This window comes from Panthera leo, chromosome B2, assembly GCF_018350215.1.
Source record: "Panthera leo isolate Ple1 chromosome B2, P.leo_Ple1_pat1.1, whole genome shotgun sequence".
Classification (NCBI taxonomy): Eukaryota; Metazoa; Chordata; class Mammalia; order Carnivora; family Felidae; genus Panthera; species Panthera leo.
Window position 1 is genome coordinate 131,427,347 of NC_056683.1, and position 23,205 is coordinate 131,450,551.

General features: G+C 40.1%; 1 long non-coding RNA gene across 3 annotated transcripts in view; it reads right to left on the reverse strand.

Annotated features, from left to right (window-relative positions):
* Nucleotides 1–23,205, reverse strand: part of LOC122220470 — a 42,209-nt gene that overhangs the window by 11,873 nt on the left and 7,131 nt on the right. For 2 of the 3 annotated variants that reach the window (XR_006202866.1, XR_006202868.1), the window contains one exon: nt 11,397–13,754. This is a non-coding gene — a long non-coding RNA (uncharacterized LOC122220470). Of the gene's footprint in view, nt 1–11,396; nt 13,755–23,205 lie in introns of those variants that run through there. The other variant, XR_006202867.1, reaches the window with a different exon arrangement.

The following is a 23,205-nucleotide window of genomic DNA, read 5'->3' on the forward strand; positions in this document are numbered from 1 at the left end:
GGTGGAAATAGGTAAGAGAGCTCCCCGGGGCCTCTTTCAGAAGGGCACTAATCAGCCCCCAAAGGCCCTGCCTCCCAACTCATCACATTGGGGTTAGGTTTTAACACATAAATTGTAGGAGAGCCATAAACACTTGCTTCATAACAGTCTTTTCCCCAGCAAACGCAACAGCCAACATGTGTCAGATTGTAGGGGAGGCTCTGTGTTCTGGCTACAGAGCATGTGTTTATCTTCCCTAAGGGACTCAACATCAGTCTCCTTGCCCCTGCCCTCTCTGTCACTCTCATATTGCCTCTGCCCCACTAGTAAGCCCTTTTCTTTTTCTTTTCTGTTTCTTATAAAATGCTTTCCCTTTGCTTTTTCTTATAAAATGCTTATAAGCTTTTTCTTATAAAATGCTTTCCCTTTCCCTTTTCTTTTTCTTATAAAATGCTTATTTACTTATTTTGAGAGAGAGAGAGAGAGAGTGAGTGTGCATGAGCAAGGAAGGGGCAGAGAGAGAGAGGAGAGAGAGAATCCTATGTGGAATTGATCTCACGAACCAGGGAATCATGACCAGGAAATCAAGAGTTGGATGCTTAACTGATTGAGCCACTCGGGTGCTCCTATCCTTTTTCTTAGATAGAAGATTTGAGAGGGCATCCCTGGAATAGATTATAATAGGTTGCCAGAGAAAATGGTTCTATTTTAAAAGAAAAACAAGATTCTGCTGGCTCTATGTTACTCCTTCTGACAAACTGATGCTTAGAAAGCAAATCTATGGCTCCTGCCACCGGCCAGAGTATCTGGAAGACAGTTGTGGGAGAAAACCCCTGTACTGAAGAATTTTCTTTTCTAAGGGTACAGTGTGTGAGGAGTGGTCAACTTCCCATAAAAAAAAGGAGATGAGGGTTCTGTGCCAGAACACTCTTGGGAAGACATACATTGCGGGCCCTGTTTGGCAGAAGATAAGCCATATGTCACAAATGATGGTGAGATTGAATTGCTTTCCTCTCACCTGACACTCTCCTGCAGTGTCAGAACCAGGAAGCCTGAGATACTTAGAGTTTTATTTATTTGAATTGTTGCATTTGTTCAAACTGTATCCCTAAACCCCTGACTGAGCTACTAAAAATAGTATGACTCCCGAGACAAATAATGAATAATACTCAACACAGCCATAGGAGAGGGAGGAGAATGCTTGCAGCTGAGATTTGGAAAAGAAGTATCAGTGAGGGAGAAAGATTCAAAATGACTGCCAAGACCTGAGATACAAGACACTCAGGTCCCGTCCAGTTGTCTTGTTCTGTCTGCTCCCACGGATAAAACAAATGAGTTTCAGAAACACTCAAAGATATTGAAGACATCCTCTGAGAGTTGCCCTTGGGTAGTTCAAGAAAGAGCAATGTGAAATGATTCTTAAAACAAAAACATGATATCCAGGGGAGATGTACACGACCTTATTGATTAAACCACAATTTATTCTTGTAAATCAGAAACACATATTAATTGCAAAAGGTTTAGTTCTAATTTGAACAACTTGATAATGTCAGTGCCATAAATATACATACACAAAAGCTTACCCTGGGACCTAGTTTCACTCTTTTGGAGAAAGAGGAACAATCTAATCATACCCCAGCCTGGATTCTTCTTAGCACAGAGCCATGAAACAAAGCCCTTGCCTTTTCATCACATTGGGACAGCTGAAAAACTCTAGTTTTGTACCTTTTGTGTAATTCCAAGTTAAACTCTAAATAAAGAATAGGAACCATCATTATTCAGGCATACCTCAAATCAATTAAAATAGATGGGATTATTTTGGCAATTAGCATAAGATGTTAGATCCTTAACCTGAGGGTGCTTTGGTATCAATTCCTAAATTCTTCAACAGGGACTAATTCAGATGATACTTTATCAATTCAGACAATTTTTTTAATGTTTATTTTTGAGAGAGAGAGAGACAGAGTGCAAATGGGAGAGGGACAGAGAGAGAAGGAGACACAAAATCCGAAGCAGGCTCCAGGCTCCCGTGCGGGGCTCGAACCCACGGACGGGGAGATCATGACTTGAGCCAAAGTCGGACGCCCAACCAACCAAGCCACCCAGGCACCCCTCAGATGATTTTTGAAGTTAATGTGATTCAGATAATTTTGCAAGTTAAATAGTCTTCATAAAAAGTCAATTTAATTTTTATAGTTCAGAAAAGTACAGGAAAAAAGCACTCTTTTCTACCCAAGTGAACGACAATGACTTTGAGGGCGGTTGTCTTCAGACTTCAAAATGGAAAAGTAAGTGCCTCCCATCCCACCCCATAAATCAATTGTTATTTTATGCTTTAAAGCTTTCACCAAAACCCTACTGTGATTATTGTGGCAGCTATCTCAGAACATTCAATAAGGATTTATTAATTCATTTTTACATTGTATTAAGACATAATTTTGATATAATTGTAGGAACTCTGCCTTCAACTTCAAATGATACTCATGAATCACCTATCCAACACTATTATTATTATTATTACTATTTATAGACAGGGAGAGACCCACATTTCCCCAAACACTGAAGATTGATTTTTAAATCAATGATCTACTGGTAAGGAAGTGATGAATACTTCTCTCCAAGTATCAAGTGAGAGTTTCGGAGATCATCATGGAGCAATAAATAACTGACAGATTTTGATGGCCTCATCCAAATGTAGTCACCTCTACAATCTCATTTCAACAGTAGACTTAGGGGTACAAACAGGTTGAGAAGGCACTCTGTTAAAAGTTAATTTTGGGAAAAAAAAAAAACTATTTTCTATATAGTCCAAGATGATCTTCTCATGAATTCTGGTAACAAGAGAAGGGCTAACTCTGACATAATCTAGAGCACTTGTCTAAAGTAATGATATAAATTCTATTTCATGGTGAATCCAGTGTGATTTTTTTTCCATTTAAAAAGAACCTAGCTCTCCCTAAAATTGTGGCCCATGAGATAAGAGTTGTCTTGTTTCACTTAATCTCTAGACTATTTAAGATTTGGAGCCTGGCTCCAAACAATTATACCTGCTGTGGGACACAAGCACAGAATTAAAAGGCTAAAAGTTTATCAAAACGCCAGATATTCTGGTAAGGAGATGTGGATTTCTGGAGGATTCTCAGTGCCCCTGAGACACAACAGTGGCTTCTAGTGGATCTGCAGGAGAAGGAATAGGTTATTTTTTGCTTAGGCTGAAATACAAATCACAATAAAAGTTAGACTCTATGATCCATTGTGCCAAAATAGAGAGAGAGAGAGAGAGAAAGAAAGAAAGAAAGAAAGAAAGAAAGAAAGAAAGAGAAAGAAAGGAGGGAGGGAGAGAGAGAGAAGGAAGAAAAGAAAGAAGGAAGGAAAGGAGGAAGGAAGGACGGAGGGAGGGAGGGAGAAGAGAGAGAAAGAAATCAGATGGAGCAAATGTAAATTCTAGAATTAATTTCAGCAGCTCTTTAAAAGAGGCTAACCCAATTTTATTCTACAAACCTCTTAAGCACCTGAGCTGTATACTGTGGTAAGCTGAGAAGCAGACAGAGCAAGGGCATGAAAAGAATAATAACTTAATTCTATCAATATTTAACAAGTGGCACATCAGGGAGATGCTGTGGGAAACACCCTATGAGGGGCCTGAGCCCCTGATGGGCCATGTAATGGTGTCCCTTTCACAGGAACACAGGAGGGGAACAGGTACTGCCCACATGCCCCCTCTGGGAGCCAGCCTGCCCATCTGCAGTGAGGGAAGAAAAAGAAATGTCTGCAACTCTACGTAAAGATCTTTTGTTGAGAAATCATGCCTGCTGGTGTTGAAATTTTTTTTTTTAATATTAAAGAAAAGCTTGTTTCTCTGTAGTTCAAATCAAGCAGTAGGAAATTATAATTGCTTGCCATCAAGGACACCAGACTCTATCCAGGGGAGTGTGAATAGAAGTGAGGAGAACACCCTCTCTCTGCTGGAACTCCTAACGGGTTTCCCTGTGGGATTCAGCTACAGAGCGGGGACAAAACAATGCTGCATTTTCCAAAGCAGCTCCACCCCCCTTGAGGTCCCAGAAGCCTAGGAATCCTGAAGAATTGCAGTGGGGGTGGCAAACATGGTGAGGACTAGCTATGTGGAATATAGCATTGTGGTTAAAGGGGAATAAAGGGAGAGTATAAGCCTTCTATGGTTTGCCTTTCATGTCCTGCAATTTCTGTATTATCAAGATTCAAAAGAATTCAAGGAGGGTCTCACCCACAGGCAGCACTTCCCATGATGAAGCGTCTTCTGGGATCAGGGATTTACAAAATTCAGTCCTTGTCCTTAAGGCTCTTCCTTTCAGGGACAAAGTCAATAAACATCTAACAGTAAGGCTGAGAGATACATAAGAGCTGAAAATCTAGTAATTAATAATAGCCATATTTGATCACTGTTAAGAAAAGGAAAAAAGGAAAAGAAGTACACCATGTTATTAGAAGAAAAAGAAAAGAGAAATTATTTCGAAGACGTTCGAAGGATGATCAATGATCACCGGATACTGAAATTAAGATTTTTTTTTTTGTCAATACTTACATATTACCAAGAGAAGTGCAAAAACTAGGAATGAAGTTCTAAGAGGGAAATAAAAACAATATAAGCTAGTCGGGTTATTTTCTAGCTACATCTTAGTGAATAACTGAGTAAGCTTTGTTCGCTCATCTGTAAGCCCAACATATGATGGAAAACAAGCTGGAAATAACCATTTCCTTCCTATTTGATGGAGAATCTTATGAGGATGTATGAATTGATCCCAACACGATGTTTTGAGCTCTTCAGCAGAGAAAAGAGACGAATTGTATTATTGTAAACAAGGTGCTTAAGGAGGCACTAACACACACAGAATGCTATATTACACTGGTCTGTGCATCTGAGATGGGAAAAGACATTACTCTGATGTACCCTGTTTCACATGAACAAGTTGGCATTATGTGAGATTCTAGAATCTTTAGAAGTTTAAAATACGCTTTATAGAAATCATAATACTTAAAGGCCGTTCTCTTAATTTCAATAGACAAAACGATGAGAAGATATTACACTATGAGAAGACATTAGGTTAGGTGCTGGAGGTATAACAATAATGACGATATTTCTTATCCTCAAGGAGCCGACAGAAATGAGGTAAAGTCACAAGCTAGTTAATGCAGTCAGGTTCTATAGTAGACATAGGTACAGTGGATATAACAACAGGGAAGAAAAAGCAACTAAAACCATCAAAGGGTTCAGAAAAGAGTTGACCAAGAAGGCATTATTGGAACTGGATCACACAGACAGATTTGCAGTTAAGGTGACAGAGCAAGGGCAGATCAAGCATATGAAAGGACGTGTAAAGGTTCAGATCTATCAAAGAAGACACATAATGGTAAAATGCTCTTTGTGGCTGGAGCTGAGGTGGGGGTGAGTCGGGTAGTGGTAGCTAAACAAGAGCTCACTGTTCTTATTGCATAATACCTTGTCTTTTATTTACATTATTTTTTTTCAGGGCTGCCAACTCATCTTTTTTTTTTCTGAAAAAGATCTGTATATGGACTCCTTTAAGCCACGATTCCTCAATCATGCCATTTGTAGTAATGTGGATGGGACTGAAGGGTATTATGCTAAGTGAAATAAGCCAGTCAGAGAAAGGCAGATATCCTATGTGTTCACTATCATATGTGGCTCTTGAGAGACTTAACAGAAGACCATGGGGGAAGGGGAGGGGGAAAAATAGTTACAAGCAGAGAGGGAGGGAGGCAAACCATAAGAGACTCTTAAACACAGAGAACCAACTGAAGGTGAATGGGGGGTGGGGGAGAGCAGAAAGTGGGTGATGGGCATTGAGGAGGGCACTTGTTGGGATGAGCGGTGGGGATTGTATATAAGCCAATTCGACAATAAATTATATTAAAAAAACCCCACAATTCCTCAACTGCTCTAGCTTTCTGCTGGATTGAAATGGTGTCCTACGAAGTTCACTACCTAAGGATCAACGTACATGTAGTTATTTTCTCTGTACATAGTTCACCTGACTTCATAGTTTATCCACATGCTAACTTTGAGGTGATTAATTTGACACAGAGCCACAAACCACCGAATGCTGAGTCCTTGTCTTACCTCCCGGAGGCCTTGTAACTGTCTATTTCCGGCTCTCTGTTTAACAGTTTAGCAAATATGGAAAACTAGTCACAATGAAGAGACAGGGTACTTAATCTTCAGACTTGAAAGTTTACACTTAATCTGGATAGAACAGAACGTCAATGAGGTCACAGGGAGCTGGGCTTCCCTGCTCTCGAGCCACAAAGGACACACACATCTAGTATTAGCTGGCCCACAAACACAAACCCTTCGTCAAAAGGACTCTATATCAACACACTTGGAAATTAAATTATAGAATTCCAGGACTGAAGATAATTCAGTAAATATTTACTGAGTGCATAATTTTTTCTGGGCACTGCGGTAGGAGACAGAGATACAGCAGTGAGCAAAACGGCGTCCCAGCCTTCACAGGCTTACCTTTTAGATGGAAGAGACGGGCCAGATGTACATACAGACATGCATGTGTCACACAGGGAAGGGGAACAGAGAGTGACATTGATACCAGTGCTGTTGTATGCTGAACATCAGAGAAGCCCTCCGCAGTCAGGTGATATGCCAAGTCCCAAGAACTAAGGTCATGTGCGGTGAGCTGTGTAGGGTGTTTGGGCAATAGCAAGGAGGCTGGTGTGGCCACAGCCAAGTCAGAGAGGGCAGGGCGCTAGTGAAGGAATCAGAGCAATAGCAGGGCCCAGACCATAGAGAGCCTTGTAGGTTTGGTTACAGACTCTGGATTTCGCTCACAGTGAGTTGAGACCATCGGAGGGTTATGTGCAGGGAAAAGGTGTGGTCTGAGTTATGTTTTAAAATGATCACTCTGGGGGTGCCTGGACGGCTCAGTCGGTTGAGCATCCGACTCTTGATTTGGGCTCAGGTCATGATCCCACGGTTGTGAGATCGAGCCCCTTGAGCCCCACATCAGGCTCTACCTGCTTGGGATTCTCTTTTTCCCTCCCTTCTGCCCCTCTCCTCCACTTGCATTCTCTCTCAAAAGAAATAAATAAACATTTTTAAAAAAATGATCACTCTGGCTGATGTGGACAGAAGAGACTATAGGGGTGCAGAGTGGAAGCCTCAGCTCCTGCACAACCTGGGGAGAGGTGGGTGGCATTGTCTCTAGTGGTAACAGCTGTGATATGTAGGAGATGAAAGGTGACTTGATTGTCGATCTGTTTTTTTAATATCTTTTAATGTTTATTTTTGAGAGAGAGAGAGAGAATAAGAGAACAAGTGGGGGACGGGCAGAGAGAGAGAGGGAGACACAGAATCCAAAGGAGGCTCCAGGCTCTGTGCTGTGCCCAACACGGGGCTTGAACTCACGAACCATAAGATCACGACCTGAACCAAAGTCAGATGCTTAACCGACTGAGCCACCCAGGTGCCCTGATTGTCAATCTGCTTTAAAGTCTCCAGGACCCGAGCGCAGGACTTTTGTCTGCTTTATTCTCTCTGTATCTACAGCTTTTAGATCAGTACCAGACACACAGTGGTCCATTTGAAATATTTTAAAAACACTGAGTGAAAGTAATGGCTGGTGGATTAGATGGGGAGCGAGAGAAAGAACAGATCAAGGATGGCTCCAAGATTGGGGGGCCTGAACAATAGGAAAGTGGGGATGACACTTGTTGAGATGGTGAAAACATTGAGAGAACATGCTGTGGGTTGGGGATTGAGAGTCTGCTTTAGGCTGTGGTAAGTAAGCAGCAGGTATAAAAGTCGGAAATTCAGAGCACAGATCAGAGGTGGACACTTTGGGAACACCCACATCTCACAGTCTTGAGGATGATGGAGAATCACAGAGAGAGTCCAAGAGAGAGCAGCCAAAGAAGAAGGAGGAGAAGCAGGGGGAAACCAAGAGGTTGTGTGGATAATGGGGCTCCTCCCCTATGGAAATGCAGCCAAGGGGGCCAGTGAGGAATGCTCAGGGCTGACTCTGCACTAGTCCTGGGGAGATTACTGTTATCCCTACAATGGAGAAAAGGAAGAATTGAGTATAGACAACTTCTGTCATTTGGGAGTTGGCGGGGTGGGGGAACAGGGAGGAAGAAGCAAGGTTGTAGCTGTAGGAGAATGTGGGGTCAAGGGAATGGTCCAGTCATGAGGAAACACCTGGTGATCTAAGAATGAGATAGATAAATTCAAGGTCATCTGGCAATACAATAATTCACGAGCAATAGAAACATTGAAATAATAGTCCTTTGAATCTCATAATCCTTCTTTACTTTCTTATGTTCTTACTGAAACTAAACGGACTTCAAATATATCTGATGACTGGATTCTTCCAGCAATGTGTCTGATTCTGAAGAGTGTTCTTGCCTGTGCAACACCTTCTGTCTCCTTCCTCCCTCTTCCTCTTCATTAATATGTAGGTCAGAACTGAATGATCCAGGTGAGTGCATTTAATGCTGCATTTGATGATGACATTGATCAGTCTTGCGCTCATTCCTGTTTAGCACCAGCGCATCTTTGGATTGGCTGCCTCTTTTGCTGGGAAGCGACCTGTCCTCTGGACCTCCACCTCCAAGCCCTTTCCCTCAAAGAGGCAGAGAGGCATTTCTTTGTTGCTACTACTTGACAGAAAGAAACCTCATAATTATCAGCCAGAATCAAAAGGTGGTGGTGGCTAAATTGTTACACAGTTTTACAGAATCTAGTATGAAGGATGAATTATTTAAAGCCAAGAAAATTGCTATGAAAATTTCAAAAGTCATGCTATTATTATTTCTGAAACACTGTCAGCAGAGATACCTAAGCATATTAATTGGAATGGCTCTACAAAATAAACTTATCATGCAAAAAAAAAGCAATAAACCTTAGGATATTTGGAAAATTAGAACCTAATGAGAGAGCATCTTCAATTTAATTTATTTCACTGAAGCTTACCTTGTACAAGGCACTATGAAGTCTTGTTGAATAAGAAATAGCTCCATCATTAAAAAAGGAAAGACCAAAATCAAGTATCAAGTTATAATTATAGCAACCTGCAACACACATACAGCCCCCAAATTCCTCTCCAAACACATCAAGCATTTTCATATTTAGTCTTTCTGCATAGTTATTCCAACTCCCTAAGGCATCCTTCTTCCAGTTCTCTGCCTTTGAAATCATCACTCTTCAAGATCAGCTTCCTGGGGACTTGTGGGTCTTTATAATAAGAATTAACCCCTTCCTCCCCATTTTGCAACTGGACCATTTTCTTGCCAATATATCTATGTCTGCTCAGTCCTTTCCTCCCCACTTTGCAAATGGACCATTTGCCTACTAATATGTGTATGTCTCAGTCCATCAGACTGTGACCACTTTGAAGACAGGACTTATTTTTTATTATTTTTAAGTGCCTTTCCCTCAGCATCTAGACTAGTGCCTTGACCGTAATAAGAATATGATAAATTTTTGTGGAAAATAAATTATTTCATAGATCATCACCCTGAGAAAGCTCACTCAAAGACAAAAAGCCAACATACTTGCTGGAGTCTTGATAAAATTGGCTAGAATTTATTGGACTTAGTCTATGCCAGAAACTGTGTGTGTGTGTGTGTGTGTGTGTGTGTGTGTGTGTGTCTAATACATTACGGCTAATCCTCACTTTAGTCCTTATCTCTTTGAAATATATTTTATTAAGCCTCATTTAAAGATGAGAAAACTGAAGGTCATAAAGGTTACCTAGAGTGATCAAGACAGCATGCTTGCAAGGGGCAGGTCTGAATCTAGTCTGGGTCTAAATCAAACTAGACTTGAATCTAGTTTTGTCCAACTCAAAGTCTGGGCTTTTATCTACTACTCAAGCTGTCCCAGCTTCACCCCACAGCCATCGGCACCCCCCCCGCCCCATCATTCTGACAGACAGGAGGAGCTGGTCAATTACTGAAAATTCCCCCGTGCCAGGCATCACACAATTGCATGTGTTTCATTTCATTAGATGCTCACAAAACTTCTGTGGGAATGACTTAAAGAGGCTTAGAGAATGTAAGTACATTTCCCAAGATAGCATGGCTAGACGCGGCAGAACTGAGATCTCTGCCCTGGGCTCTGCCCCTAACGAGGACACTGTGATAAACCTTTTAGACACTAAAAGAGTTATGCCAGACTCCCCATTGCTCAGCAAGCCCCCTTTGCTTTCCTAGATTATTTTTACTGCTCCTGATGCCACTTCCTGTGCTCTTTTCCCACTTTGCACTTCTTAGAAAAGCATGTTTTTCGGATCCTATGTCTGTAAGCTGTAGCTCCTTCATCGCTGACTCCTTTTCAGTAGCCCCGGGGTTTCCCTTCTCTGGATGCAGCGGGAACCTGTCTTCCAGTGACTTCCCAGGCACGCACGGATGAACCTCTGGGGGATTCAGCCCAGAGGAGGCTGTCCCTCCTGCACTGCACACCTTCACCCCTCCCTACCCAAGTCACAAAGACACTGAAACTTCCTCCCTGAGCTCTTTCCCATGATGCTCCACCTCTCTTTACACTACTCCCTGCCCATAGATCTCTCCAATTTTTACTCTTGCCAAGGTTTTATCAAAGCGAGTTTACAGAAGCTGTCCCTCCCACTGTCAGTTTTTCCTTGCAGGGAGCACCCGGGGAGATTGGGTGGGGGTGAGTCTGAGTGAGGAATTCTTGCCCTCCACCAACACAAGGTCCTGCTTAGAGCTGCCAACAGTGACCCATGCAGAAAGAGCCAAATGCAGAAAGTGAGGACTAATTTTAATGCCCAAGATCAGGAAAAGAGGTGGGATTTCAAACAAGAGGCAGGCAGGACCTGCCCAGAGGGTAAAGTGAGCCTGACATGGTGAGATAATAGTGGCACAGGAAAAGGAATGAGTCACTCTTTGCTAGTTGTGAAGGCAGGTGACCTAAGGAACACAGCAATATGGGTAAAGGGTAAGAGAGAAGTGAACGGATTCATACTGAAAAGAGCACGGAGGACCTAGATGCTCCTGTGTGGGAAAATAGCCTTGCACCCTCTCTGGTTTTCAAACAAGGAACCTAAGACACGTTTTACTCAATAACAATCCCCAGGATCCCAAGTGAGAGTTTAAAGTGCACGGCCCGTCTGGTACACTTGAGGTAGTGTGCCGTCATGTAATTGACCACATTGTTAAATTACGCATTGACAGATAGTCACCCTTAGCTAATGAATCGTCACAGTTTTGAAATCTTTCTCAAGCTGCAAACTGAGTGAAATATTTAAATATCAGGACATAGTCAACTCGAAAGGCAAGACGAGTTTGTTCCAAGTGACCGCAGTTCAACCCTTGGGTAAATGAACTGTCCGCTGAGCTTCCAGCAGGTCACTTTCTAGAAATTATAGTGTCTGTCATCTATACGCGAGATCGCTTCTTTTAACCTATTCTTGCTCATTTACTTTTCTTATACTTCAAAGATATAGAGTTTGAGCTTTTTTTTTTTTTTTTTAATTTTTAATGCTTTTCTGTAATGCTCAATGGGATTCATTTGAATCAACAAACAGAACAGCTGTGATGTGCTGGGTGTTAGTGTCTCTGGCAACTGTTCAGACAACACCTGCCTGCAGGTTTGGGGATTAGCATTTTTTCACAATTCTTCCCTTTCACAGCTCAGACTATCATGCTTTCCTTTCTTTTTGATCTGCTCAGGAGTGCTGTCTATTTCAGCTCCTTTTCTCTGCAGTGAGTCAGAAATGGAATTCAACATTCTCGTTGTTCCCTGGCGTCCTATCATTCCTTCCTTGCTTCTGCAGTATCTCCACTGCTTGCCTGAGACTCCTGCGGGTGAAGTGCCTCCCTCTGAACCGCTGGAAACCTTTCTATCAGCACTTAATTACCGCCAATGTAATTTTACGTTAATTTGCCTCTTTCATCCACTAGACTCGGAGTCTCCTGAGAGCAGGAACTGGACCTTTTATGTATGTATCCTCTATAGCTACAACAGTGCCTGTCGTACAGAAGGTATTCAATAGACTTATGACTATTTATGAGTCCAGAGTGAGAGGTTTTAGAATGAGTTGTCTCCCTGCCATTTACTCACCTGAAATGGACAGAGCATTTCACCTTTTCCAACTTGTTTCCTTGTGTTAAATATAACAATACCATTCTCTTCTAATTATCGTATGAATGGAGATGAAGCCACGTAATGTGTTTTATAGATTGCAAAGTATATACGCATAGCATAAGTTACTGTGTTAACTCAAAGGTTTGGGGTCGACAATTAGAGGGAGGGTGTTTCAAACCAGTGGTTCTCAACCTTGAGTGATTTTGCCCTCTGGAGGACATTTGGCAATGTCTGGAGGCATATCCGGTCATCACATCTGGGTGGTGAGGGGTCTTGGTTACTGGCATCTTGTGGATAATGACCAGGAATGCTAAAAGCCCCCTACAACAAAGAATTCTCCACCTCAAATTGTCAATAAACCAAGGTTCAACACTGGTCCAAGCTTAAGCACATATAATGGGCAAAACACTTCCCGTAATATATTTGCCACTAGACAATTGTCTCAGTTTTAGCGTTTTATACTTCAATAGGGATCATTATATAATGCACTTATAACTATTGAAATAACTCCTTGTCTTTCACAATATAAATGTGTTTGCTTATTCTCTGTGTAATCTAGAAACAGTAATCTAACATATGGGAGAAATTTCTGGTGTCTTCTCCTTCCAGCCATATGGTAGACTTCTACTTTTCTAACCCTGTGGATGTAGACAGGCTTTCATGACTAGCACTCACCAATGCCCCGTAAACAGAAGATACGTGTGTCACTTCAGGGTTAAGCGTTTCATAGCTGGTGCAAGACTGTTCAGTCTTCTCTTGCTCTGGTGTAGCGATTTCAGATGCAGAAGTTTATATGGCGATGACCCCACCACATGGAAGCAGCATGGATCCCAATCATCATGTGGTGGGCAGCTGCCTAGAGCCTCGCCCAGATCCACATAGGATTCCACATGAGCAAAAAATAAACGTGTTCTAGGTTAAGACACGGCAGTTTGAGGGTTTTTGTTAATAAAGTTTAACTTAGACTTACTTGACCACCACACTAATGAAAGTAAAAACAGTATTGGTTGCATTGACATTTCATATTTAACCCGAACAATTCCTAAGATGGAATCAATAAATACGTTAATGTAGAATTGGTGGGAGATGGGAAAAGGAAATGATTGACCCAGTATCTTGCTTTTCAGAGTATCTCTATGTAATTATGACAACTATGCTGGGTCTGGCCTCACGGTTTTGTTTTCAAAGGGCCAGAGTCTGGAAATTTTGACTAAGTCGTTTTGTTGATAGATCATCCTTCAATCACTAACACGTATTTAATTAATATGTAGCAAATCTTGAAACCTTCTTGATATTCTAACTGACTCAAAATGCCATAACCATATACATTGGACAACACATTGCTGACTGAGACTTCATGGCCTTTGCTTCAAGGAAACTCCTAGGCAAATTAGTCTTGAATTCCAGGACTTTTTCTGTCAATTCAGCCGGATTGAATTTGCAAAGCTTGCCCTCTTGAGGCCAAACAGTTCCAATCGACAAATTATTATACCTGGATGATAGCGAATAGTCTACTTGCTCTTGAAGCTACTAACTGCTGAGTTCTGGAATAGGCAGCAATGCAGAGTGAAGAGTATGGACTCTGGAACCAGTTGTCCGGCTTTGTGTCTGGGACCTACCACCTCTTATCTGTGACATCTGAGGCCCATTCCTTCATCTGTAAAATACGAATAGTAAAAGTACCCATATTATGGAGATGTTCAGTTAAAGGTGTTGATAGATGTATAGGACTCAAAATAATATTTACTACAGAGCAAGTGTTCAAATAAAGTACATTTACATTGTCTGTAGTGACTCTGAACTAGTATCTGCACACAATTTCCTCAGAGTGTTACATACATGAACTAAACAAGAAGTTACCATTCTTTGAGGGGCACCAACTGAACATTTCAAAATATATTCAAAACAGATACATTCAACAGTTTAGAAATATGACATAATCTATGTTGAAATGTCCTATCTCCAACAAGATCTCCATCAAACCATGAAGACAATCCCACGAAGACATTTGGGTTTTGTTTGAAACATTAAGATTTGTAAATATATCTTCACAAATGATGTTCTTAAATGGCTCTGAGAAAAGAGGTATTTGTTAAGTGTTCTTTCTCTCTTTTTTATTTCCTTTTAACGTTTCCGGGCAATCAAATCAACATTGCAATGACTAGTTTAGACATGAAAATCGTACTGCAGATAAAAAAAGCAGATAAATTTACTTTAAAAAATGGCCTTTGGTGGATTCAAAGAGGATTTTCAATTCAATATAGGAATTAGTCATAAAATTGATTACTGTACATTTTCTGGAAGATGGTGTCAATTGGCTCCGTGAAGAAATAGTTAAAAGTATATCCTGCTCCCACACAATAGTGGGACCTCCACACTAAGTCTGCCACACAAAATACAATCTCCTACAAACTAAGATGTTATCATTGTATTTGGCTCTTTGATCTCATGAATATTAGATTATCCTGCACAATGTGAAAACAGAAGGCCACGAAGAGAATTGTCAAAATTGGCTAGAATTTCATTTATGTTTTGCCAAGCTGTTCTGCATCAACTGTTGAAAATTATATAAAAATGAAACATGGAATTAAAATTATAATGGTTAAGTAGGAATACATAACCTATGGAAAAATATTGGGAAATTTAATTGTCTGATACTTTAAAAATTAATACATTTTTAATTACTTAAGATTATATTGATAATGGGGCACTTTGTGCTTTTGATCTCAATCATATCATGTTACTATAGACACTTAAGAAAAATGAGAGGCTGATAATTTAATCAGGAAGACACACAGAAAATCCACTTCGACATGCATAGCAAAGGACTTGCCAGGGACCACAGTACGAGCTACTCAATAGCCACTTAAAGCATGATTGATTTTTAGCATATTTTATGCATTGATAAAATGAACTGCATATTTATGAATATTATCTATATATCACTTTGTGCGGACAGCAGGGCATATATTTGAGCTCCATTTAGAGCTGCAAAAATGGAGATTGGAGAGTTGATGATCTCCTGAGGTCACATAAGAAACGGCAGAGGCAGAAATTGACCTAACCGTGCTAGATATGCTCTTTATCTATTCAAAGATCACAGAGTTAGTCAATGGAAGAAACTAGGATGTGAGCTCAGATCTTTGATTAGAGTCTAGTGCTCAATCGATATTCATTCATCAAATTTTTAATGAGTACCTGCTACATAGATATTGAATGTTGATGTTCTTAGAGTGACCAAGCCCAAGTCCCTGATTAGACTTTATAATGCAGAATGAGACACAAAGTACTAAATGTACATTATAATGCAGTGCCAAAGTGAGTGGGGTAACACAGGATGCTATTGCAGAGGAAATAAGGGGCTTCCTTCCTAGACTGGGAGAAGGGAAAAGAGGAAGTGTGGTTTAAGTTGAGAGCTGAAGGCTGTTAGGAACGAGACAAAGGAAGGGAGACGAAGGGGAAGGGGAATTCAGAGTAAGTGCCCCAAGAAAAAAGAGAACATGGCATCTTAGGAAAAAAGGATGGATTTCAGCAATGACTAAAAGAGACAGTATGAGTGGAAGTCGAGATGTTGAGAAGCAACAAATGTCATCTTACAAACTGAACTTCGTGTGGAAACACTCATGATTTTTTTAAATGTTTTATTTTTGAGACAGAGGGAGACAGAGCGTGAGCAGGAGAGGGGCAGAGAGAGAGCGAGACACAGAATCTGAAGCAGGCACCAGGCTCCGAGCTGTCAGCACACAGCCGGACTTGGGGATTGAACTCACAAACCGCGAGATCATGACCTGAGCTGAAGTCGGACACTCAACCGACTGAGCCACCCAGGCGCCCCAGAAACACTCATGATTTTTAAACAGGGTTGAGACACAATTTAGTTTGAATTCTGGTTAAACATGGCATATTGAATGCATGTATTTACCTCCATTTGCTCCTAAAAGTCCAGTAACATGACAACAGATGAATTTAAAAGCTAAGTGGTGCCTGGGTGGCTCAGTCAGTTAAGCATGTGACTTTGGCTCAGGTCATGATCTCATGGTTCCTTAGTTTGAGCCCTGTGTCAGGCTCTGTGATGACAGCTCAGAGTCTAGAGTCTGCTTTGGATTCTGCATCTCCCTCTATCTCTCTGGCCCTCTCCTACTCACGCTCTGTCTCCCTGTCTCAAAGGTAAACAAACATTAAAAAAAAAAAAGTTAAAAAAACCCAAATCAAATAGACTGAAAAAGGAGACAAGAGGAAATGAGAAATGGTTACAAATATTTTGAAAATGGAAAGCATACCAGAAGTGGTAATTGACATAACAGAGCTGAGAATGCAGAAATCTAGGCACTTGTAAGAGAGATGCTTATGAGAAACTATGCAATGTAGAAGGTAGACCTGGAAAGACTTAGGAGCCTGCAGGTAAAGATTCTTTTGAGGGCAATGAGGTAAACTCTGAGCAGTTTAAAGTTAGTTTAATATCACTTCAAAGTTCAGTTACTTGATGAGATCCTCTCTGCAAGTCTGTACAACATGTTACCATTCACCTGCCTATAGAATCCATAGGGTTTGCTATCAGGAGGAATTACATGGAAGGGGATACCAAGCATGGTGTAACGAAGGGCAAAGTGACGAGGTGGGTGGGTGAACATCTGCAGGCTGAACATGGAGACTTCTGTGCTCTCTAACTAGCAATGAGGCTTATAGCTCTCAGAAAGGAGACTGAGAAATTATTTTCTGGAAAATGTGAGCAACCAAAGAGAAAAGCACTGCAGACGCTGAGTTGGAGAGGGTCAACAAAGTAGTAGCTGGGTCTCCCATCTAATCATCCAATGGTGAAACTCACCAGTCAATAATCCCTATTCATGCTCAAAGAATTCCACTAATGATGGTGTCTCACTCTTGAATCAATGAAATATCAGGAGACATTGAAATATAGCCTCCAGTATGTAAGCCAGAGACATAATAAAGATTAAAAACACTCCAAGAGAAATGTAGAAAATTTAGAAAAAAATTGGGAGAAAAATAGAGAAAAAAAAAGATCAATTTTTCAGGCAGGTATGAGAAAATATTTTTTTGTTTAAAATAAAATGGTGCTATTAGAAAAAAAATGGTGCTATTAGAAAAAAAGAATAAAGAACCAGAAGAATTCTTGGAGGTAACATATATAATTGCAAAAAAATCAATAGGAAATCATTGAGGAAGAATAACCTCACTAAAAAATGAAATATAAGTGTGAGAAGTTGGATTATTTTTCAGAAAATATCTCCTCCTTTCCCCCACAGAGTAGAGGATATTCTCCCACTCTACTGATGTTGAGTTAGAACCACAAGGCCGAAAGATGTACGTAGAAGGGACAGTGTGCTGTTTCTAAACGAAAGTCTTAAGTGGCACACGAGTTTCTATTTGGCTTCTTGAACATCTGCCTGTTGAGAAGCCACTGGTCCAAGGAAGATGAGAAATACACATGGCAAATAACCCTGATCTGCCAAGCCCAAGTGACTCTAGCCAAACCTTGCAGAGCCCCAGTCAACTAGAGACCAGTGAGCAATAAACAAACAAACAAACAAATAAATGCTTTTTTGTGACACTGAGCTCTAGAGAATTTTATTACACAGCATTATTGCAGTAATAACTAAAATAATATAAGACAAAAATATAAAAGTCAAAACAAACAAACAGGACTCAATCCAAGAGTTTAAACAGCCAGATAATAGATATTTCACAAAGAGAGAACCAAAAACATTTTAGGGGAGAACATAGGAAAGAAACAATACATGAAAAATTCCCAGGATTGAATGACATAAATTTCTATATTCAAAGAGCCCAATGGGGACGCCTGGCTGGCTCAATCGGTTAAGCGTGGGACTTGGGCTCAGGTCATGATCTCACAGTTTGTGAGTTCAAGCTCTGCATCAGGCTCTGCTCTGACAGCTGAGAGCCTGGAATCTGCATTAGATTCTGTGCTCCCTCTCTCTGCCCCTCCCCCATTTGCACTCTGTCTCTCTCTCAAAAATAAATAATAAACATTTAAATTTTTTTAAAAAATAAAATAAAAGAGCCCAATGAATACAAACAGATCTACACCAAGGAAGATCTGATGAAATTTCAGAATATCACGGATAAAGAGAAGGATTAAAACTTCCAGACAAAATAAATAGGCTACATATGAAAAACAGTCAACCACATGGAATTGGTCTTAATAAGGTAATACTGAAAGCAAAAACTCAATAAACAAATGCTTTTGAAATTAAAATTGAGAAGGTAAAGATTCTAAGCTAGAATCATGGAACTATTCAAACATTAAATCAAATATGAGGGTAAAGTAATAGTATTTTCAGTCATGTAAGCACTCAAAATTATTTACTTTCAAAATCTTTTTTCCAGAAAGTTATTAAAGAATATGAGAATAAGATGAGGTAGACTTGAGATCAAAGAAGTGAGAGCTCCAACATATTAGAAGAAAAAAATTCAGAATTATGGCAAGAGAAAGTTCTAGAACAGCAGCTGTGCAGCCAGCCCAAGATTTCAGTCCCAATTAGAGAAAGACAATGAAAGGCTTTAGGAGGAATAGCTTCATGGAAAATAATACAGCCAACAGCCTAATAGTTTACCTAACATACGTGACAATCTTACTAGAGATTTTATAGGTCTTTTTGAGAGCTTGGAGGACATAAAGCAGAAACATAAGGCAGAAAAAGTGAAATGAGACATTACTTTTATAGTAAAACACAAGATCCCTTTGAAGGATTGAAGTTTCCATAAAGTACCTTTGTACGCATGCAGTATTTTTTTACTGCATGTTTGAATTATATGTACTGCATGCCTTTGTTTGGATTTCCTCAGAAGCTGACTCAAAGATAATGTTTCAAATGTAAGTAGCTTATTTGGGAAGTAAAGGAAACACTGGGAGGAGAAAGGGGAGGTGAGAGGAAGGAAAAGAAGCTCACAAAGTAAGAGGGAAACCAAAGGCAACTGCAAATTGTTCTCCGTACCCATAAAAATAATTTTGAAACCTAGTTTTTTCACTCAACCTTGTATTTTTAAGCTATCTCTACATATCCATGTAGTATTTCGCTTACCTTTATCTCCTGTATGTTATCCCACTATCTAAATAAATCATAGCTGGGGTGCCTGAGTGGCTCAGTGTGTTGATCACCCAACTCTTGGTTTTAGCTCAGGTCATGATCTCATGGTTCCTGAGTTGGAGCACTGCTGTCAGTGCAGAGCCTGCTTGGGATTCACTCTCTCCCTCTCTCGCTTCCTCTCTCTCTTTCAAAATAAATATACTTTAAAAATGTTACAAAAAATTAATAAATCATAGCTTATTTACTCATTCTTCTTGTTCCTGCCTTTCCGATTACACTGAATGATGCAATATTTTTGCCCATGACTCCTTGTGAATATTTGTAAAAGATTGGGTTTTGTTTTATGTTTTTAGCACTGATGTTGGGTTATTAGGTGTGATAGGTTAATTTTTTATGTATGTATGTGTGTACTTAGGTAGGTAGGTAGGCTTCACACCCAGCGCAGAGCCCAACACGGGACTTGAACTCAAGATCCTGAGATCAAGAGTCAGATGCCCAACTGACTGATCCACCAGGCACCCTATAGGTGTGATGGTTAATTTTATGAGTCAGCTCGTCTAGGATACGATACCCGGATATCCGGATGCTGCTGTGAAGGTATTTTTTTGGATGAGATGGACATTGAAGTCAGTAGACTTTGAGCAAAGCAGATTACTCTCCATAAGGTAGTTGAGCCTCATCCAAGCAGTTGAAAACCTTAAGAAAGAGCCCTACTTGCCATCAGCAGCTGGCCTTCAGAGTTGAGCAGCAACCCTTAATTCTTTCCTGGTCTCTATCCTGCTAGCCTACCCTGCATATTTCTGACTTGCTAGTGTTTATAATCATTGTATAAGACATCTCTTTAAAATAAAGGAATTCCTCTTTAGATCTACAAATTAGAGATTAGAGATATGTGTGTCTTTATATTTATGTAAACACTGTCAGAAAGCAAACATTTCCTGTCCCCTTCAGGTTCCTTCTAGCCAGACTAAGAATCAAATTGACATGAGACATTAGAAAATCAAGTTCGCTCTTGTATGTATGGGGAATCCACGAAGATCTGGAAATTCCAAAGACCGTCAAAGACAGTCAGGCAAAATGAGATATATATGTCATTCTGAATGAAGGAGAGTGGGGCAGGGGTCTGGAACTTCAAAGGGAAGGAATGCAACTCACAGGAAGATGAAAAAATAAATGCTTGTTAAACAAATGTTCACTGGGTCCCTCAGAAACAATGGGACAGACAGAACTTGAACAAAACCGACCTTGCTAGGTCCCTCCCTGTCTACCATACCTAGTTCATAGGATAATGTAGTTATCTATGGTGATAGTGCTCTTTTTGGAGCAGGTCCTCTATCTAAATTCTTTTTAAGCTATTGTGGGAAAGGCAAAGAATTTTTCCTGAAACTCCTGGGTTTTGATTGCTTCTTAACTCAAAATCATCTTCATGCCAAAGCGGCCCATCTTGGGGCAGCCTGCCGTGGGCCCCTATAACACATGCACATCCTACTGAGTCTGTTTCTTCAGAGAACTCTTCTAATACATCTAATGAGTACACATAGAGCTTTACCAGATATTGCCAAAATGTTCTACAAATGTTCTAGGATTTTTACATTCTCATCATCAGTTAGAAGAAGGATTATTTCTTCACATTACTACCAGCATTTAACTTAGTCACACTATAATAGTTTTGACCAGTGTGATGATTGTGAAATATTATCTTGTTATTTTATTTTGTATTTTTTTCACTGCTATTATTTCTTGATTTAGAAGCTTTTCATATATCTCATTTGGTCATTCGTATATAAGCTTCTTTAAAAAAACACATTAATTTTTTTAAATAAACTTTCAATAGTGTTTTGATTTACAAAGAAAAAATTACACAAGTGAAAAGTGTAGAATTGGATGAATTATCACTAAACAATTCCACCACAGCTATCATCTAGGATTTAGATTCTAGATTTTAAAAAATCAAACACTGCCAAAACCTAGAATGTTCCTTCTAAATACTCCACCCTTTCTTTTCGCCAAATAATAAACACTATGCTGAATGCTAATCTTATTGTTTAGTCTTACTATTTTATAGAAGTGGAACCAGACCACACGAACTAGATTGAGTCTGGTTTCCTTTCCTCAACCTGTCTGTGAGGTCAGTCCATGCTGCAGAACAGATTGATAGGTGATCATTTTCACTGCTGCTGCATCGTTCATTGCATAACTACACAAAAATGTATTTCTCTAATCTGTTGTTGCTTAACATAGGATGATATCAGAAAACTTATTGCATGTTTTTTCAGTGCACACAAGTGCGTACCTAGGAGTAGAAATGTGTACCTTTACTTCAGCAGATGAAAGTTCTCCATATGGAGGTGCCTGGATGGCTCAGTCGGTTCAGTGACTCTTGATTTGGGCTTAGGTCATGATCTCCTGGTCCCTGAGTTTGAGCCCTGAATTGCACTGTGCACTCACAAGGTGGAGTTTGCTGGGGATCCCCTCTCTCTTTCCCTTTCTCTTTCTCTTTCTCTTTCTCTTTCTCTTTCTCTTTCTCTTTCTCTTTCTCTTTCTCTCTCTCTCTCTCTCTGCCCTGCTTGCTTTCTCTCTCTCTCTCAAAAATAAATAAATGGACTTAAAAAAAAAAACAAGCAAAAAACTTCTCCATATAGTTGTACAAGTTTTCACTCCCAACTGCAATACATGTGAGCTCTGGGGCCTCTATAGTTTTGCCAACAATTGGTACTATCAGCGCTTTTTTTTAAATGTTTATTTATTTTTGAGAGAGACAGAGAGAGAGAGAGAGAGAGAGAGAGAGAGAGAGAGAGAGAGAACAAGCAGGGGAGGAGCAGAGAGAGGAAGACACAGAATCGGAAGCAGGCTCCAGGCTCCAAGCTGTCAGCAAAGAGCCTGATGCGGGGCTTGAACCCATGAACCATGAGATCATGACCTGAGCTGAAGTTGGATGCTTAACTGACTGAGCCACCCAGGTGCCCCGACACTTTTTAATTTGAGCCAATCTATGAAGTGTGAAAAGATTGATTTGTGGTCTAAATGATCACTTCCCTGCTGACTGATGAGACTGATCACATTTGCATATGTTTGTTGGCTATTTGGATCCTCTTTGTTTTTGTTTATTTATTTTGAAAGAGAAAGAAAGCATGAGCAGCACATGAAGGGGCAGGGGAAGGGGAGAGGCAGAGAGAGGGAGAGCAAGAATCCCAAGCAGGCCCCTCGCTATCAGCACAGAGCCAGATGCAGGGCTCAATCTCACAAACTGTGAGATCATGACCTGAGCAGAAATCAAGAGTGAGAAACTCACCCAATCGAGCCACCCAGGCACCCCTATTTGGAGCCTGTTTTTATGAAGTATCTTTACAAGTCTTGTTCTCCCATTCTTCTATTTTGTCATATGTATGTTCTTAATGAGTTTTATAAATTATTTACATATTTCCAATTTGAGTTTTTTGTTTTTATTGTGTAGTAAATATATTTCCCTACTCTGTTAACTTACGTTTTACTCTCTTACTGGCTTAATTAAGAGAAAAATTTAAGTGTTATGTAGTTTAACTTAGCATAATTTCCTTTATAACTGTCAGTTTTGTTATTGTTTAAAAAATCCTAACATCCTGAAATCATAAAGATATCCTCTTTTGTCATGTTCTATAATGGTATTGTCTGAAATAGAACTACCATATGATCTAGCAATTCCGTTTCAGGGAATATTTCTAAAGGAAATGAAAAGAAATACCTACATTTATTGTAGTATTATTCAGAATAGCCAAAATGTGGACATAATCTAAGTGTCCATCAATGGATGTTTGGATAAAGATAATGTCACACGCACGCACACACACACACACACACACACACACACACACATTCAGCCATGAGAAAGAAGGAAATCTTGCCATTTGCGACAATATGGTTGGATCTTGGGGGCATTATGTTAAGTGAAATAAGTCAGGCAGGAAAAGACAAATACTGCTTGGTATCGTTTATATGTGAATTCTAAAAAAGCCAAACTCCTAGAAACAGAGTAGAATAGTAGTTATGAGGGAGTATAAAGGT